Genomic DNA, 6340 nt, shown 5'->3' on the forward strand with positions numbered 1-6340 from the left:
ACGTTGTACTTGCGTTGAACATGCAGACTAAACATGGGCTCTGATTCATAATCAACGTTTTTGGGTTTAGATCGCGTTATTTATAAATGTGTCGTAACCCTCCACCACCCGACACGGCCAATCAGCAAAAAAAGTGTCACGTTCACAAAAGACAAGATAGTTCACTGCTTTAGCCCACCGGTGTGTTGAAGTGTGAAACCACAACATTTACCATGTTTGAGTAGTACGACGTTTCGCTGGTAATTGCATCCAGCATCATCGGGCAATTCGCCAGAATGTATGCAATTACCAGCGAAACGTCGTACTACTCAAAATTTGTATTTAGTTAATAATTGTGATATTTTATTTAGTTAATAATTGTGATATTTTATTTAGTTCATAATTGTGATATTTTATTTAGTTAATAATTGTGATATTTTATTTAGTTCATAATTGTGATGTATTATTTGGTTCATAATTGTGATGTTTTATTTAGTTAATAATTGTGATGTTTTATTTAGTTAATAATTGTGATATTTTATTTAGTTCATAATTGTGATGTATTATTTGGTTCATAATTGTGATGTTTTATTTAGTTAATAATTGTGATGTTTTATTTAGTTAATAATTGTGATATTTTATTTAGTTAATAATTGTGATATTTTATTTAGTTCATAATTGTGATGTATTATTTGGTTCATAATTGTGATATTTTATTTAGTTAATAATTGTGCTATTTTATTTAGTTAATAATTGTGATATTTTATTTAGCTAATAATTGTGCTATTTTATTTAGTTAATAATTGTGCTATTTTATTTAGATAACAATTGTGCTATTTTATTTAGTTAATAATTGTGCTATTTTATTTAGATAACAATTGTGCTATTTTATTTAGTTAATAATTGTGATATTTTATTTAGTTAATAATTGTGCTATTTTATTTAGCTAATAATTGTGCTATTTTATTTAGTTAACAATTGTGCTATTTTATTTAGTTAACAATTGTGCTATTTTATTTAGTTAATCATTGTGCTATTTTATTTAGTTAATAATTGTGCTACGTCCACTACTGGCACCCACGCAGTGGCACCAAATTGCTCGCTGACCTGTGGGGCGGGGGGGGGCGTGGGCGTGGGGGGCGTGGTTATGTTAATTTACGGTCGTGGCTATGCAAATTACCAGGGGGGGAGGGGCGCGTTATGCTAATTATCGCGCTGTAGATATGTTAATTTGCCGTTTTGGGACCGCACCTGGAAAAATGTCCCGCATGCGTCACCTCAATAAAGACGTTACGGCGACTATAAATGCGTGATTTTTAGACTGCATTTTGCGAGCACATGCTAAAGCCATAACTCACACACCCGTGTGGATGTGTGTGTGTGTGAGAGTGTGTGTCTTTACGCTTGCGAAACGTGGACCCCCCTAATGGAACATCTTCGCCGGTTAGAAACATTTAGGCTGGCCTGCCTACGATCCATCCTGGTTTAACCAGCAGGCTGGATTATGTGAGGAGCTCACACATCCTTGAAAGAGCTGGACAAAGTCCCATCGGTGAGCTCCTCCGACAGGCAAGGCTGCGTTGGCTTGGTCATGTAGCCCGCATGCCCAGCCACCGCATGCCGAAACAGGTTTTGTTCGGCCGGATCGAGGGGGCTAAACGGGCGCGGCACGGGCTAGAGAAGAGATGGAGTGACGTGGTACAGGAGGACGTGGAGCTGAGTGGACTTGCCGATGACCGGTACCAGCGGTGTCAAGATCGGCCTCTGTGGAGGAGGCTCGTGAAGGACGCTACTGGGCAGTTGGAGGCAGTCGCCCTCCAACAACAACATAGGGCGGAGGAGCGACGCTCACAACAACGAGCGGAGCGCCAGGTGACTAAAGCACAGCAAGTTGGCACAGTAAGGGGCACAGGTGGTGCATCAGCCAGTCATCTCGGTCATCTCGGTCAGTCGACCCGTGGCACCTGGGTCTGCCCCGTGACCTCCTGCCAGCGGGCGTTCGACACTTCACCGGTGTTGACCGTGAGCGGGAATCGAACCCGGCTCGGAGCCAGGTTCGTCGAAGCAGCGGATCACGATAACCGCTACGCCACCGCTCCCCACACACAAAGACAAAGGTCCCCCGTGTAGCCTGAACAGGCTGTATGGGCAAGTGTTGTTAGCGAGCAGTAACCTATGAAGGCCGACACGGCACACGAGGGGGTAGAGGTGGCCAGAACCACGCCCGGCCGCCTTTGTCTCCCCCAGTGGCGATGTTTTCACACGCGAAACCAGGTACTCGTTTGAGGCTGAGTCGACCTAGGTGTTGGCCGTGAGCTCGGGAATCGAACTCGGGTCACCAGGTTCGTAGCGCAGCACGCTGACCGCTACACCACCGCCCCCCCCCCCCCGCACACACAAAACACCGACACGCATTGACACACCGCGTGACGTCACGCAGGTGTGCATCAGCGGGTGACGTCACGCAGGTGTGCATCAGCGGGTGACGTCACGCAGGTGTGCATCAGCGGGTGACGTCACGCAGGTGTGCATCAGCGGGTGAAGTCACGCGCGCACGAGGTGACCGGTGATGCGCTCGCGAAAAATGTGTTCCGCTTTGAATGGACACGCGTCATGTCGCAACGGGCACGCAGACAAAGATCCCCCGTGTAGCCGACACGGGTTGTCGGGGGCATTACGAAAGGCGGTCCGTGTCGCAATCGAACAATTTTTCACGTAACCAGGTAAGATCCTCCACTGAGGCGCGTATGCTCATTTTCGGAAGCGAACTGGCGATCATAAATGATGGCTCAACGAAGTGGGCTTATCGTCGTCATGATCATCATCATCATCATCACGTGGAAATGTTATAGCGGCGGCGAAATAACTTCAAACGCGTGACCTTCATTCTAAATGTGGAGGGGAAACCCCGCATGACCCGGATAAACATTCCACTTGACCACCACGAAGAGACTTTTGACTTTTAAACCATTTGTATTTCCGCCAGCAGCAACAGCACTGGAAGCGATTTCGATATGAAACACACAAAGTCACCAGCAACACAAATGAAAATAAACGCTACAAATCCACGCGCTGTGGCGCAAAAAGCACCGCGCACAACACGAAAGAAAGGCCACGTGGTGGTGGTGGTCATCGCGCACGCCACGGTGACGAGCGAGCGCTTCAGAAGGTGAACACCCCGAGGGTGCCGTCCACGCTGGTGCAGAGAGGGGCTTGTCCGGCTCCCCAGCGTTCGAAGAAGACGCGCACATCACCGACACGTGCGTGGTACATGGCGTGCTCCAGCCGGAGCCGCGCCTTGAGCAGGGCCCTTTTTAAATCCTTTATATTAAGTTCGCTTGCTTGCTTGCTTGCGTGCTTGCTTGCTTAGGACCGTGCAAATCTTTCAGTCGTTTTTTAACCCACTTCCCGTGATCCAATCGAGCTGACATTTTTCACACAGACTCGTTGTGCGTGACTATTAATTTTCGTGAAAAAGAATTTCCAAAATTTTACACTGTTTAGGGAAAAAAGTTTAAATATTTAATTAGCAATTGTTTAATGGTGGCAGGCAATCATCTGACCCATAGGTGGCAGCCATCTCAAGCCAGAGGACGAGAGGACTCTAGCCGCCACGCATATAAAGGTTTTATAGCGAAAAAGTTTGTTTTTACGGGTAAATTTTTTTCTCGTTCCTTACACCGCCATCTTCGCCTGAGCACAGGCGAAGTTGGCGAGGTCATGGCGCTTGTTAGCCAGGTAAGGCACCACCCCATTTACGACGCTGCTGTTGTAGAAGGGCACTCCCAGTTTCCTGAAGATGTCCCCCAAAAGGCGGAACATTGGTTTGAGCCGCTGGTAGCGTAAGTACCGGTGGGGCAGATCCTCCCTGGCACCGCAGGAAATGCACAAGTCCGTTACCCCTGGGGAGTTTCGGCTGAGCCACACGGCCGATGGCAACGTGCAGTGAGTGTGCCAACCTCCACTGGAGGTCACCGCAGCGTTTGGCTACGGGGGAGACTTGTACATTTGTTTCAACTGAGGGGCGGCCGCAATGAGGGGAGAGAAATGGTCTCTCCGTTTTGTGTCCGGTAGGTCGGCCAGGTCCCGGGAATGCAGCGCCTTTACGCAGCACGTGTAGAGCGCCTTGACACAGCACGTGTAGAGCGCCTTGACACAGCACGTGTAGAGCGCCTTGACACAGCACGTGTAGAGCACCTTGACACAGCACGTGTAGAGCGCCTTGACACAGCACGTGTAGAGCGCCTTGACACAGCACGTGTAGAGCGCCTTGACACAGCACGTGTAGAGCGCCTTGACACAGCACGTGTAGAGCGCCTTGACACAGCACGTGTAGAGCGCCTTTACGCAGCACGTTTCGAGCGCTGTGTTTGGAGCGCTCTTCAGGGGCACGTTCCTGCATCCTCGGAGCGTCAGTAGCTTCGCGGGGAGTGAGGGAGGGGGGACATCGCACCCCCGCCCGCTCGCGGGGAGGGGGGCATCAGCCCCCACATAATGGGGAGTGGGGAGGGGGGCATCAGGCCCCACATAGTGGTGTCAGAAGTGGGATCACCACGGGGAGAGAGAGACACGCAAAGTCCAAATATACAGCAGCAGGTATCGTCAGGGTCGGGATTGAACCCACGACCTCATGTACACCATGCGAGGTAGTTAACATCTCCTAGCCACCGTGATGATGATGATGAGAGAGAGACACGCAAACTCCAAATATACAGGAGGCGTCGGGATCGAACCCACGACTTCCTGTACACCAGGCGAGGTAGTTAACATCTCCTAGCCACCGTGATGATGATGAGGGAGAGAAACACGCAAACTCCAAATATGCTGCTGGCATCGTCAGGGTCGGGATGAAACCCACGACCTCCTGTATACCAGGCGAGGTAGCCAACGTCTCCTAGCCACCGTGATGATGATGATGAGAGAGAGACACACAAACTCCAAATATACAGGAGGCGTCGGGATCGAACCCACGACTTCCTGTACACCAGGCGCGGTAGTCAACATCTCGCCCCCGTGTCACCCCTAAAAACACAATAAAATGCAAAGCTCTCCCATAGAGCCTACACATGTTGTTCGGGCAAGTGCAGTTGGCGAATAGCACTTATGAAGGCCGTGTAGGAATTTAAAACGCAATAAAAAAGACAAAGTTCCCCCACATAGCCGACAGAGGGAGGTTGTTGGATGCAAGTGCTGTTAGTGTCATGAATGCCGTGTCGCAATTGGGGGGGGGGGTGTGGGAGCGAAAAAAAAAGACAAACATCCCCCGGATAGCCTTGAACAGGATGGTGGGGAAAGTGCCGTTAGCGAGTAGCAGCCCCTTTTGAAGGCCGTCATGGGCACACGAAGGGAAGTGGGTGGCCAGCATTGCTCACACGTAATCGTTGCAAATCATCTACAGCATACGACGATGGCTTTAAAAATGTTTACGAGGGTTTAACAAAAAAAAAATCCGGACAATAAACAAATCTCCTTCCGTATAGCCTTGACCGAGCGTTCGGTGAGTGCTGTTGCTTACGAGGAAGTGGGTGGCCAACACGACGCCCGGCCGCCTTTGTCTCCCCCAGTGCTCGTGTTTAAACACACACGCACAGACACCACACGAGGTATTCATTTGAGGTGTGAATATACCTTGGAGAGAACCCGGCGACCGCGGGTTCAGATATTCGGTGGCACTTATTGTTGTTATTGGTGGCGGTGGTCGTGAACGGGAAACGAACTCGGGTCGCTGGGTGCGTAGCGCTAACTGCAGCGCCACCGTTCTCCATCACAAGACAAAGCTCCCCCGTGTAGCCTGTAACAGACTGTTGGGGCAAGTGCTGTTAGCGAGCAACACCGATGAAGGCTGGAAAGGCACACGAGGTGGGTTTGGGTGGTCAGCACCACGCCCGTCCGCCTTTGTCTCCCCGGTGGCGATGTTTTTTTTTCTTTCACGCGGGGTACTCATTCGAGGCTGAGTCGACCTAGGGGGAGGCCCCCGGACCGGTTCAGATAACCGTAACTGGTGTTGGTGGTGGCCGCGAGTGGGAATCGAATTCGGGACGTTTTCTGGGTTCGTAGCGTAGCCACCACTCCCCCACCACCCCTCAACACACACACACGCGGGCAGTGTACATCGAATAATTATTTGCATATAGCTAAATATCTGTTGAACGTGTCCAGTTTCGTCAGTTCCGGGACAGCGAGCACGGTTGAGCGGTTACTGCATTCTGGCCCCCCGATGAACCCCGGCCAGCTACCTGCACCTATCAAGAGTTAGATTCCAGAACCTGGGCTAAACATGAGTGGGCGGGTAGGGTGTTAGCAATGAACTCTTTTTCTATTTAAAGCTTTCGTGACTGCAGGGATTCATCTTTTTGGTTCT

The sequence above is a fragment of the Lampetra fluviatilis genome, chromosome 3, assembly GCF_964198595.1.
Source record: "Lampetra fluviatilis chromosome 3, kcLamFluv1.1, whole genome shotgun sequence".
NCBI classification, from domain to species: Eukaryota; Metazoa; Chordata; class Hyperoartia; order Petromyzontiformes; family Petromyzontidae; genus Lampetra; species Lampetra fluviatilis.